General features: G+C 38.2%; 1 protein-coding gene across 3 annotated transcripts in view; it reads right to left on the bottom strand.

Moving 5' to 3' along the window:
• The window catches only part of FHOD3 (formin homology 2 domain containing 3), a gene marked incomplete at both ends in the record, with an annotated part of 373,934 nt that overhangs the window by 156,233 nt on the left and 202,994 nt on the right, over positions 1-14,707 (bottom strand). The window lies entirely within an intron of this gene.

Here is a 14,707-nt window from a genome sequence, read left to right as displayed (position 1 = left end):
GTAAGGTAGCAAAACAAATTTGACTTTGGCAGGGAAGCTCACAGAGTCAAACCAATTTCTGTAGGCATGTAAAGTTACTTCAGCTACTCACAAGCCAAAACCAAAAAAGATGAATGACAGTCACTAAAACCAGTGTTTCAGTTCACTTGCCATGGTGGGTTTTGTAGGAAACAAAGTATGCTGCCAGAAGTAGCCATCCAATTTTTAGTAAAATTCAAACACTGTTTATTCTAGCTACTAGCATAAGGTGGGCTTAGGGAATACCATGGAAGAGCTACACTGAGAACAAAAAATACAGGTAGATTTCTCCAGCTATATTCTTTTTATATTAAGATGGTCTTTAAGCCTCACATACTTTCTTCACCTGGCTATATTCCAAATGCTGTTCCCTCTTCTCCCAAAATAAGGGGCCAAGTGTGAAAACGTTTCACAATAGAAGAAACATGCCACGAGGATGATCAGGGGACTGGAGCACCTCCCGTATGAAGATAGGCTGAGAAAGTTGGGGCTGTTCAGCCTGGAGAAGAGAAGGCTGCGTGGAGACCTCATAGCAGCCTTCCAGTATCTGAAGGGGACCTACAAGGATGCTGGGGAGGGACTCTTCATCAGCGACTGTAGGGATAGGACAAAGGGTAATGGGTTAAAACTTAAACAGGGGAAGTTTAGATTGCATATAAGGAAGAAATTCTCTACTGAGAGGGTGGTGAGGCACTGGAATGGGTTGCCCAGGGAGGTTGTGAATGCTCCATCCCTGGCAGTGTTCAAGGCCAGGTTGGACAGAGCCTTGGGTGACGTGGTTTAGTGTGAGGTGTTCGTGCCCATGGCAGGGGGGTTGGAACTAAATGACCTTAAGGTCCTTTCCAACTGTAACTATTCTATGATTGTATGATTCTATGACTACTTTAAGAAGCAGTACAAAACATTCCAAGTAGGTATCACTTTTAACATTTCTCAATACTTGTTGCTAAAGTAATGATGCTACAAGATTTCAGGCAAGTCCGAAAGTTCCTATGAAGGGATGCACTGACTTCATCTCAACAGGAATGCAACAAGTGAACAGATAGCACATTAAGGTGCTTAATACATTAACGTCATTGTGGGACAGTTTAGTAGTATTTGCAATGCTAGTGGCTCTTTAAAATTATGCTTTTCAATATAAACAGTATTTATTCAATGCTTTTGTCACCTTGAAACCAAATGATTTAAAGGGCTTTGTAGAGGAACACAGAAAGTAAACTTTTTCCTAACTATATTCTAAACCATCTAAAATTGTGGATGATTAGCACAATAAAAGCTTTCACCCCTGCTCAGGAATGACTGACTCAAGAGCAGAAATCAGTAGGATAACTAAGAATTCACTACGGTTTAAGTTCAACAACTAAATTAAAATAGTTAAGTGAAGAGAGAGAAGGAAGTGTGTCTATTTAAAGCAAAGACAAGAGCGGAAGTAAGGCTTCCAGTCCTTCCACCTTACCATAGACTGCTGTCTACAAAAGACTCGAACTACACATCCTGAAATTAAAAGCTGGTTGATTAAAGCAAGATCTCTGTGTCTTTGTGTATTGAGAGATTCATCCCAACATCAAACGATTTTATTGAAAACATAAAAGCATCTGTCACTTTTATTCCCTGAGCCACCTTAAAAAACAACAGCAAGTATATCCTCCTAATTTTCTTCATCATGATTACACAGTGATGGATGTTGAACCTGAATTCCTGATAGACTTCTCAAATATTTATTGCTCTTCAGCATGCCTAGCTTGTCTTGAACATTTCATATAGACTCCACCCTGCAGTAATGTGCATGCCATTAAAGAATTCACTTTCATCTCCTGAATTTATGCTTGTTAGGGCAAATTAATGAAAGACTCTATTCTTTAAGTACTGGCTAAACAAAGCCAAAGTCAGCACTAGAAAGCAAACCGATACAACACTTCATTAAATGTGCTTTTTATTCTTTTTGTTTCGAGTATGTCTGCTGCTATGTGAAATTTAGGGTTATATAGTCTGTTTTCAAATCTCACAGTAAAGAATGTGCTCAAATCACAAGTTAATATTTCCCATTTGAAGTGGACTTCCTGTGAGAAAAGGGTGAGGGAAGAGACATCATTACAAATCTCTTGAAGCTCACTCTTCCAAAATATTGATTGAAAATGCTGTTGTGTGTCTCTGTTCATTCATCTCAGATAATAAGCAAAGATTCCTACCAAATTTACTGTAATTCTTTCCTAATCCCTTTATTCTTTTTTTTTTTTTTCCCTTTAGCAGGGTGATAGCAAGAACTCCTTTAAATATCGAATCCCATCTTATAGCAATACTGACAGAGAAACTGCAAAATCATCTTCATCAGTGTCATGCTCAAACTTTTCTCCTCCGACTGAATTTAGATAGGTGAATAGCTAAGCAGAATGCATACCAATCCTATTCCCCCCCTTCTCAAAATTCTCAGGCAAAGATACAAAAATGTATTAAAACCTAATTTCTGACTGACAGAAAGAGAGTTTGCAGAATCACTGTTTTTCACATTATTTCTTTGTCAGAGAAATAGTGACAAAATGTTTCCAGAAGAAAAACATTTGGGGGCATAACCTTCATTTGACCTAAAAACTTAAGATCTGTCACTGGTGAGTAGTTGTCACCTGGGTGGTAGCAGGGAAAGACAATCATGTACTCTTTGAACATGAAAGTGAAGGTGATAGACTTATTCAAGTTTGATGGTCTACATTACCTATTTACCAGTAACTATGTAAGTGAGAAGCACAGTTGAACAATCACATTATATTTCCAAAAGCATTTGGGGGCAATTTTATTCTATTTTTTTTTTTTTGTATTTATACAATTCAGTGACCACACAATTATTTATAATCCTCAGTATGAATGCAAACATGTTTCTCTGACTGTATTATTGGTCTGTACCCCATTAGCAGGAATTAAATAGAAGTGGGATCTTGGGATAACACTAACACTGAAGAAGATGGTGCAGAGAGAAATTGGAGACAGGGAAGTTTAAGAGCTCCTCATGTTAGACAGTTCAGAGTAAGGTTGCTGAGGTTTGCCCTTTGAGCAATAACCTGGGGCTCTGCATGGAAGCAGCTAAATTATTTCCAGACCCAAACTAGTTCTGTAAGTATCACAGACACTTATAAGCAACACTCTGTTGGTGTGTGATGTGGACTGAACCCAAACCATCTGTGCATAACTGGTATAGAAGACTATGCATCTATGGCCTATTTAGTCCATGATGAAGACAAATCCACCATGGGTAATTAACGGTTTCTGGGTACTTAGAAGTTAAAAGAACATTAAGCATACAAAATTCAAGCTCTTGAAATTTAAGAAATGACATAATTAAGATTCCTGTAGAAAACTTCATTCAGCCTACTTTGTGCAAAAGCTTACCTACATGAAAATTAATTTCAAGGAACATTATTCCTGAGCTTTGGAGTACTACCTCATTCAAAGCAAATGCTGTCTAAAAAGCACTTTTTCAGCGTGTGGTCCTAGGAATTTTTTAGTGCAAGCCTCCTGTGAAGATGGAATATTTCATTTCCTGCAGGGTTTTCTATGATGTTCATCATTATAGTGGACGCTTCACAGATCTGAATACATTTTTTGCATAGCACACTGATGAGGTAAAGAAATGATTCTGTTCTGCACAGAAATCATGGCTTCCACAGCTCTGGATGTCACATCTGAGATGTGCTAATCTAATTTTTCAGAATACCTTTTGATATAGTAGTAATTAAAATATCCACAGAAAACTGGCAACCAAGTTAAGTTTCAGCTCTGTGCAGTGTGGTCTCAGACTAGCTCCCCAGAAAACAATGAACACATGTGAATGAGGAACATAATGGTGCTTTCTTACAAGTCAAGTTGAAATTACTTGCCTAGAAGGTAGATTTGCATATTAATACTGGTTTCCCCCATGTCAGGAAACTTAATAACACAAGCATCCTTTTTCACTCTTAACTTTGAGGACTGGCAGACTTATTTCCAGTATCTGTAAAAACTGGTTTTCCCAAGTGGTATGAAGTTGCTAATTCATCGCTTTTTTTTTTTTTTTTTGCCATTTAATTTAACTCAATACATATTTCTCCTATTAACTATTTACACACCCTAAAGCAAAAAAAGCAAGCAAACCTACAAACAATCTCTGGTTTATAATAAAAGCCACATTGTCAGACACTGGCTCACCAGACATGAAAGTTTAGGTCATCATTGAAACAACAGCTGGAGTGGGAAGAAGCAAGAGTTATTTTAGATGGACAATAATTCAGGTTGATACATTTAGAGGTACTTCGCAGATCAAAGAGTTTTGATATCCCTGAGCTAATTCCTACTTTCCGCAAAACGACACCCACCATCCATCATGCATAGCTTGGTCATCCTCCAATCTACTCTGGCTTTGGGACAACTCCTCTCTTTATCCCTGTTTCCTGAATAGCAGCACTGATAAAATGTCATTAAACTCCAGAACTTTTGCATCACCCCACTGAACTCTTAAGAGAATGATGAGCACTCTGCTGCTCTTCACACCAAACTTTGGCAAGTGAGGATTATGAGATGTAGAGACAATAGACCTCTGATCTGCTCCGAGCCATGGTTCCTCCAGGCTACTATTTCTACAGCAGAATTGATAACACTTTGATCATCACTGCCACCTAGAACAACTTCTGCTTGCAAAATGAAAGGTCGTCCAAATGGGGTCAATTATTTATTTGTGTCCACATTAAACTAAACTGTGAAGTGGGTATATGCTGTCTTCAGCTGAAAGTGTTCTTGCTCTTCTCAAAATGATCACAACTATGTCTAGGGCTGTTAATTTTGCTTCGTAGTTGTAACTGAGAATTAGTTTTCACTAATCTCATCCCTTCTAACTGCTCAAGGCAGAAGGGTAGTTTTTCATTTTTTGTGCAATAGAAATAATGAAAAGTTAAAAATTAAACACCTGAGTTGCTTTACTGATGAAGAAAATAGAGTGGCACTAAAATATACTCATTTTGATTCACTGCTCAAACCAAAGAAATTTGTTAGCAGAAAGTGCAAAAGCAACAGAATAGCTTGAAAGCCAGTAATTCATATTTTGCAGTCAAATATATAAAAAAAAGTATAAACAGTAGTTATCAGCTAAATAAGGACAGCTGCTTGCTACTGTGTAAAATAATCTCTACGAGCTTTACAAAATCAACACTGCAGCACCACAGCTGATGTAAACCTCTAAAAAAATTATTTCACAACCATTGCATACTAAATGTTAAACTGTCTCGCATCTTCCCAAGAAATTGTTCAGACTCCAAAATACTGCTGCTCTGTGTGAACCTCCAACAGCTCTATTTTTGCATACCAACTTGTAAGAGAGCTTCTAACTTGGTTAAATCAGTTGCCTATAATACATCCCAATTCAAGGGACCTACAAAATGAAATAAAATATGAAGTGGTGAAAGAATCAACATTGCTCATACAAGCATTAAAAAAATTGAGTCTATTCTTTCCCACCTTCCTTAGTCTCATTTCAATTTTAACATATAGAAAGGCTCAGAGCCAAGACACTTATCCAAACTACATAAATCTCTAGACAAACTTGGGAGACTATACAGCCCTGTCCCCATAAAACCTTCTGATTCTTCCTATTGCTGCTTTTCAGCAGGACAAGCTAGTAGGGAGCACATCTTTCCTTAGCAGATAGAATCTCCTTCCTTCCAATGCGTTTATTAAATGAAACAGGAATGGAAACCAGCCCCTAAACCTGCAATGAACCCTACAGCAACAATGTACCCCACACCACTGATGCAGCCAACTGTGAGAAAGACAACTGACCCAATTAATTCCCTTATTCCCTTCCTGAATTCCTGAGCAGGGTCAGAGGGAGGAAACACCATTTACCACCATGCAACCTATTTCAGGCAGCTGGTCTAGTTTATAATGTAAACATGGTAACACCTTGGGAAGGTCACTCAGAGGAATGGTAGCATTAGCAAAGCAATTAGTTTGAGGTTGACCACATGCATTCTGCCCTTTCACTTTACTTTCTTCCTTTCCTTCCCTCACCTTGTAGAAGGAAACACAAGGAAGAGTTTTCACTCATTCTTTGAACAGGAATTTTCACGAGCTGGGAGATGGGATTTTCATGAACACTGAGTATGTCTTCGTTTTTTGGGATGATTTCCAGCATGATACTTTATTAATCTGTTGCCAAAGGAAACACTTTATAGTTTTCTCATTAGTGAAAGGGCTTTAGAAACATGTTTGAAGGAAATGATCCAACTAACAAAACAAGCAAAACCTTTCCATGCACTTCACATGCTCCGTGAAAAGTGCCTGCTTCATGGAAACAACACCTGCAGAGCTAACTGTTCAACCTGTTCAATGATCTCCTTAAAAATTCTTCTTCATAAATGCACATCCTTCATGACTTTCTATCTTCTGACTGCTAAAAAATTAAATTCAAGGAAATGAGAAAAAGAAAAAAGATGTTTAAACTCATTTGATTCGACAATCACCTTTGACTTCTTTGAGTGTTTAATTACATGACAATTCATAAAGCTGGAGAGTAAAATGTAAAACAGACATAGTGAGGTTCCAGAGTCCCAGATGGATTTCCAGGGTCACACTGAGCTTGCCTGCCCTCAGAGCGCTCAACAATTATAAAGCTGAAATCAGATATTGTTGCATCTACCTCCTCTGTCTTCTTTCATTCTTTTTTTCTTAATCTAAACTGCCAACTTTAACAAGCCTTTGTATACAGCATACACCTTACATATTCCTCATCTAATTTACTTGAAGAATATAGAGTTTATAGAATGAAGAACTCAAAAGCTAGCTACACTTTATTTTCTGTCCGATAGGCTATCATGGTGCTTTCCTCTTGCAACTTTTCTATTGCGTGTTTCCTTTCACAACCAGTCACAAACACTCTAGCAAGGTCAGTCGAGGCCTATGCGAAGAATTGTGCCTTCTAAATAGGATATTTTCCTTTTAATTTTCCAAACCCACATACATTAGCACCTACAATTATGATTAAGCAAATAAATTTCAGAGAGCTAGAAGATTAGGAAATTACTAATTGCAGATTAAGTGCACTATTGTAGTATAAATTACTTCTTCCATGTCTTTTCTACAGTCCAGCAATGTTTTGGGTTTTTTTATTCTGTGTATCTTGCAGTAACATATATTTGGGTTTGGTATGTTTGTGGACATATTTTCGATTATAAATCTACATTATGTATAAGATGCTTATCTGCAGGATAAGGATATTTAACTATATGTATCTACATTTATACAGTCCTCTCTCAAAATCCAAGTCCCACAGTATCATAAAAAAACCAAGGCCATTTCATGATAAATGCTTTCATGTGTGTATAAGCTCAATAAAAGATTCCTGTTTATTTGTACAAGACCTTTCAAATCATGTTTTCAAAGTCCAGACCTTCACAGTGGTTTCAGGACTCTAAATGGCAAAATGCATGCTACAAACAACAGATGACATTGCATTGTTTAGGGTCCAAGATAACAATGTATGTTGAGAGAAAAGTTTATGTTCCACACCACTTCCATCACTGATGCTGACTAGAATATTATTTCAGTAATAGGGCTGCATAAATTACACAGAAGAGTTAAATAGCTAATAAAGAGGGAGATCCCGGAAAGCTCAAGAAAATTTGATTTCTAAACCTAGCCTTTCCCCAGCAATCTAGAAGTATTTTCCTCTTCTTTTCTTCCCACTTCAATGAAGTTCAAAGTTAAATTTTATATCACTGTTTATGGCAACTTAATAATATTTAGTGAAGGAACAATTGTTCTGATCCTTTCATTTTCAGCATTTCAGTACAAGGCATCTTTATAGCCTGAATTTTGAAAAGCAAAAAGTCAACCCAATCAAGGTCACAACAAATGTTTCACTCTTAAAAAGTAAACATAAGAGGAACTGCCACAAGAAGTGACTGGAGCCAAACAAAGGAATATAAAAACATGTGAGCAACACCTGTGATTTCTTACTTTAAAGAGGCCTTAATGATGGATTTCACCACCCAACTCTCTTCTGTAAGCAGGAAGAACACAGTTTGCAATGATCTCCTAAGAAGCAGAAGGTACGTCATGCATAATTGAAGAGCAGGAAAGCCAAAGAACAAGAATGATACTGGAAATCTGAGTATTGCTGCTAGTAATAGGTACACACATACAGAGAGACTTTATAGAAGATTGCATCAATTTAGGATCGTGTTTGGTTCTACTGGCTAAAGCAAGCATCTTATTAATGGATTAATCATCACAGAAATAAAGGTGAGCAGGAAACTGAAGTAATGCATATCATCTCTCTGTTTCTGACTTTTTCTGAATGACTTACAGAATAGCTATAAAAAAACCCAAACCATAAAGGCAATGTCAAAAGTGTAAACAGTATGAGTCTACTGCTTCCTAATAAATTGAAGTATCTTTTCATTAAGTTTTATTTTCAGGAGAGAGAATCATAGTAGCAGAGCTACACAGACTACCCAATTTACTTAAATTATAGCAGAAAACAGGTTTTCTGCTGAAGACAGACAGGCCTTTCCTTTGGACAATTTCCAGCAGTTATTAGCTTATGGCCACTTCTCCTCCCCCATCCTTCGCACATATCAAGGAAGCAGGTTCTTCCACTGGAGGTCACAGCCACGGTCCTAAATTACCTCTTCCCTTCCATGAGACAGAAGCTTCATTGATTAAGGACACAAATTAACTAGAACACCAGAAGAGGCTGACATTATAAGAAACCACACCAAAGTACATGCAAATAAATTTCACTGACAGCGCTGACAAAAGAAAGGCACTGTCACACCTTCACAGGCCTGGTAAGGGTGCCCCAGTGTTTCGAGGTCAAGACCATAATGAAAAATCCCAATCTACATTAATTTGCAAAGACCAGCCCTCTTCTACTTGTTGTTTTTACTAATGAAAGGGACAATCTAGTTAATCTAGCCAACTTTCGCTTCAGTACTCCAGATGCCACATGAATCTGTTGTTAATCTCCCAACATGAGATATCAAGTGACGATTGCTTGCTGCAGTCTACGTGACTTATTAGCACTCAGTGCTGGAAAGCTGGAGCCCTGTTTCATTGGAAGTAGCCTGGCAGGATAGAGGGTAAGAAGAATACAGCACTAATAAACACATTTCAGGGTAATTCAGTCTGGTGCTCTTGTTTTGAAGGTAAATATGAAAGAAAAGTCTGAAGTTTTTCAGCTGCCATTTTTATAATTCACTTTCTGTTAAGGGGAAAAAAAAAAAGATTATTAAAGAAAGAGCCTTATTTTGAGACCTAAAAACCAGGAATTGTAACTCAAAGAACACCAGTCATACACATAGCCTTGGAAAAATATTGCACAACTCTCCAGTCAGTACAGTGCTAGCTGCACCAGGCTCTGAAACAAAACCACAGGATTTTGTTTCAAAAAGAAAGGCAGGAACCAATGGACCCTCCACTGAATTAGGAATTCCCAGGAGATAACAAAACCTCTGTTTCTTAGGAGGCAAACAGAGCACAGGTGGAACCTGTCTGAAGGGACAGGATTGGTTAAGCATGGCAATCAGGATGGTGGGAAGGGAATTTTGCCTTCTTTCCCAGCCAACATCTGTAATGCATTAGAGAGCTTCTCTTTCTTTATATTTTACATCTCAACCACCTGAGTAAAACTGGATTCAAAGAAAGGGTGTCAACTTTTCTTTATCTTCACCAATAAGATTCCATTCAAATACCACTGCTCCTGAATAAATTACACAGAAGAATTAAATGGCAAATAACTAAGACATCATAATCTGTGTCTCATAACACACACTAATAAGTTTTGAACTATTCTATTTCAGTCTGATGCAGAAAAGCATTCCTGTAAAAATTTCAATCCTGCTTCATATATGAGTTCTTAGAAAAAAGTAAATGAATTCCTGTGGATATCCATCCCATCCTCTCTCTCTGAAACACTCTAATACAAATACTAGGCCTATTTTGCATTGTGCCATAATTTTGAAAGCATTTACAGGTTCTCTGGCATACTTTAGAGGAATTCCACACTTTGTTTCCAGCACTTGTCTCTTTAAGTATCAGCTGGCTTTAGGTACAACAGTACCTAGTCTCCTAAAGTAGATGAATAAAAACCTGGACTTTGTAGTGCTCTCTTGAGAAGTCTCGGTCTATTAGTCACACAATGCCCCTAGGGAAATTAGCTTCTTCATATAGCTAAATTAGGTGTGCAATGTTGAATAGCATGAATACTTCATCTCTACCTCTTTTTCTCCAAATAAAAGAAAAAAAACCCACATTAACTTAGACATTCTCCTATCTTCCCTTTTTCTACCCAGTGTCTAATAAAACCAGTGGCATCTTCTGAGAAACATAGTGAAAGCAAACACCCATTCTAGAAGCACTTTCCTAAGGCAATAGAGATTGACTTAGAGGAGTTAAACAGCCACATCTTGCTGCTTCCCTGTGCTAAAACAACCCCAATTGGTTTGGACTGTTGCAACAAAATGAAGACGCAAGGCTGAAAGGGTGGTAGCTATTACTGGGGATGTGATTAGCAGTAGCAACCATCTGCTGCTCCCTGCCGTCTCTTCTGGAGCAACAGCAAACAGGGCTCTCCAGTTCACTTCCTAGCTCTCTCCAACTCAGCCCTGAAGTCTTCTCCACGCATGTTTAAGAAAATATTGTGAATATATAATTTTGCCCACAAACTTAGGAAAAAAAACAAACAAACAAAACCATACCCCTACATACTTAAATATAATAACACAAGATTTGACAGGTAATCAAACTGAAACAGCTGGAGTCAAAACTGTCTTGCTTAAGATCAACCCGCAGGCCAGTAAAAGTAAGAAAATAAGTTGTTTCAGTCCAGTCACTGGAGCAAAAATTTCACTCACACTTTGTAAAAGACACCACTGCCATTGCAAGATGATGGCCCTCTCCTGCTCAAGGGAGCTGCTTACCCTTGTACTCTCGCAGCTGTTTATACATGCCCATGAATAACTGGATCAAGAACTGAAAGTCCAATTGACATACCAAAAATAAGCAACCAGCAGATTTTAACCCAGATCAGCTCCATGTTCCAGATCAAAAGTGTGAATGCTGTGGGATATGTGGTATGTGGGATATGGGAACAAACAGCAATAGTGCACGAGGGCAGGGAGGGACTGGCATTTTGTTTTGGGTTTTGTTTTGAAACAGGAATGCAATGCTTTCCTTAACTTCTTCTAGCTAGAACAGAAGCAACAGAAACATTTTTTCACTGACAGACATATATAATACCTTACAATAGCTTTGGCAAAGTTATGCCAAAAGAATGCTTAACACCTGTTAGAGTGAGAATATTCCTCTGTAAAAGCAAAGCTGTCTTTAGAATTTTGATTTGCTGGATCTTATCTGCTGGGAGTAATGGTGGTGTAAAGATGGTGTGAATAATCAAGGAGAAGAAATTAAAAATTGAAAATTTATTTTCATTCGACTGGGAAAAGAACACAAAAAAAGAAATAATTTCCAAAAATAAATGCAATTTTCTTCATTAGCAGCAAGAACATAGATTCAAAATTCTTGTAAGTTATTAGAGCATATAAAAAAGCCCTCAAACACAATGTGGTTTTTGTTGGGAACATACCCATATGGGGAAGAGTAGAAATGTCCCCCCATATCACTGTATGTAGAGAAACTATAGTCCTATGCATCTTATAGGAAGCACATAGCAAGACATCCACTGGCATTTCATGATGTACAGTAATGTGTTTGTGATTCTCACAGGATAATACAGCAATCAGCTGTTTTAATCTTAAGACTTTTTAAACTTATATATAAACGTGAAAAAACATTGTTGAAAAACGAGTTCTTCAACTAAAGCAGCACTGCATTACCATGAATATTTTTAATGAACTTTTCCAAAGCTCTCATGTTTCAAGAGAATGAAAATGGTGCCACTGGAATTAAAAAAGGCCAGTAAATGTCAATACAAGCATGCAGGAAAAAATAAAGATTACATTTTTAATATAGCATAATTTTCAGGATTACTGTGGTTTTGTTTGCTTGAACATTACAAGTGACAGCAAATAACCATGAAAGAGATTCTACATTTTTTATTATTTAAGAGTTCTGGACCCAATTTGTCTGTTTCACACACATGTCAAGAGTTAACTATTATTTGTGTCAGCACAATAAACAAAAGTGCAGTCAAGCCCATCAGGTCTTAACTTAATTTGAAATAAAATTTCACAAATTCCTGCTGGTAAGAACCATCCTGGTTTACAACATTTAAAGAGAGAGCTGTGCCTGCTCAGTCATGATGCACACACATCATGGCTTTATTCAGCAACAGCTGCAGCTGTTTCAAGGGACATTCACATTCAGAAGGAACCTGCTAGCACCATCCCCTGATAAAAAGCAGTTCCTGTACTTCACAGAAATCTGTTCCTGTTTTAACTACAACCTCAGGTCTGGAGTGATGTCATTAGCTGAGAATCTTCTCCAAGTTTCCCGGTCCTTTGACTGCAGAGTGAAACTGAAAACTATTATACCTCTGATGTGCAGAAATCAGTCTGCAAACACAAAGAAAGTAGTATGTTTTATTTCTAATAACACAACGTTATTCAAGCTTGTTTTACAACTTCAGAGCATTGGTGTTCATCATGCTCTTCCCCTCAGTCTTGCAGGTAGAAAACCTGCCGCTGAGAACACATGCTGAATCAATGCACTCCTGAACATCTGGGCAATGCACTGATACATGGACAAGAAAGTTCAAAAAATAACTGTATTTCTAGAATTCAAACGGTAAATTCAATTATTCCAGTAAACAGAAAATAACATGACATGGGAACAAAGGGAAAACCTAGCTATGAATAAGTTTGCCAGGAACTTACTTTCACCCTAATTCATACATATGTTTAATTCAAAGGCCAACATCAGAATTGTCATGCCCATCCAATAAGCCTGAGGAGAACTAACTTTTTCTGGCACTGTACCAGAGACCGTGCACTGATTACAGTGCTGAAGCTGTGCTCAAGTATGGATCATTTCCCCTGGATCCACCATGACTTGGTGCATGGCTCTTTACTACATCATGCAAAGAACGGAGCAGCCATAACACTCCTTTTATCCCCTGACAGTATAAGTGGGGAATAGGGGAAGAATATATAAATCAAGGCCAGAACATGTGCTGCCTTATTCACACTGACGACATACCAAGAAATTAAATATCCTTGAGAGTAACCTTGAAGTTCTTTAAGCACCTTCAGCATTGGTATCAGTACACTTCCATATCCTTATAGTGCAATAGGAATAAGAAGCTTCAGCCTCTCAAGTTAACACTATTTTCCTGACCCAAATGCATCATATTTTTCTTTTCTTTGTACTTGGTCTTGTCTGAAGAAAGCAGATGATGTCAACTGCTGTTAGTGAAATATTTTAGGATAGGAACTGCACTCCCCCAATAAAGCAAATAAACAAAATAACCAAAAAACCCCAAAACCCAAATATTTTTTTAATCACAACCTTTGCAAGTGCATGCTTCTAAGAACAGCCATCTATGAGTAACCTCAGCCAAACAGCAACCTGCATACTCTGGCTGTAACCAAGTAAAACATTCTGTTACACATCTGGAAGAAGCATGTCAATGTTTCAGCTATAAGTTAGCTCACCTGAAGTTCTACTACCACTTGGGGACAAGGCTGCTTAAGATCACAGCATCACTCTGGTCAAATGAAGTATCATATAAAAAGTGCAGGCCATGACTTCCTGAAACTCATTCAACACAGAAAGGTATTCAAATGGGTTTTCTCAGCACGAAGTGGGAAACATTCTTGGAGAGGACTCCATGAACACCTGCAGCACTTTCTCAAAGTTTCAGGCTGGAGTAGTTTCCTTTCTCTATCAGGCAAAATTTTAAGGGCCTTGAATAGCGCTGGTATCTGGAATGCCTGTGAGAAGAATCTTAAGAGGGCTTATCTATTTTACATGTTATTAATAATAACTGATTTGGCACTAACTGGGCACCCTTAAAAGACCTTCAACAATAATGCCCTGCGCAGGTTGTCACAGAGCTGCCCCTGTCCATGGTACTGGGCCAACCATGGGACACAACATCAATGACCTTGGCTCTAGGTGGCAAATCTGACCTCACAGCTGTTATGTCAGGTTTGGACAGACATGCCCTACAGTTCTGTTGGCCAAAAGCTGGCTTCGTTGGCATGGATTAGTGAACAGGATTCAAGTTTTCTTTCCCACAAGACCTACTAAGGTCTTAACTCAACAAAGGTGTTCCAGAGTTTGAGGATTCCAGCTGAGAGAAAACAAGAGACAAATAGAGAACTCACAACTAGTTTATTAATATAGCAAAATATAGAGATAGTAAAGGATACAGTAAAGGACACTTCTGATGTTTGGTTGTCTTACCAGCCCAAGGGACCTTGTGAAGATGATCAGGAAACCAGCTCTGAGAATCATCATCAGTGTGAGGTGGCAGGCTCAAAATGCACACTCATTCTGATGCAGGGCGCCAGCCTATGTCGGAAGAAGTGGCCAGCAATATCTAGAAATGTCTCCAACCATGGACCATGGGGTGGCATGTGTCAGGGACAATAGATAATGGTCCACGGTGAAATACAGGAAGATAGAAAACTACTGTTTGTCCACTTTGGCTCCTCCCCAGAAATTCCTCCTTTGGCTGCTCCCTGGAAAGTCCAGCTTTGGTTCCTAC

The sequence above is a fragment of the Psittacula echo genome (assembly GCF_963264785.1).
Source record: "Psittacula echo genome assembly, chromosome: 2".
In the NCBI taxonomy this organism is placed as follows: Eukaryota; Metazoa; Chordata; class Aves; order Psittaciformes; family Psittacidae; genus Psittacula; species Psittacula echo.
Note: the sequence above shows the minus strand (reverse complement) of the source record. Positions and strands in the feature narration are given on the sequence as shown.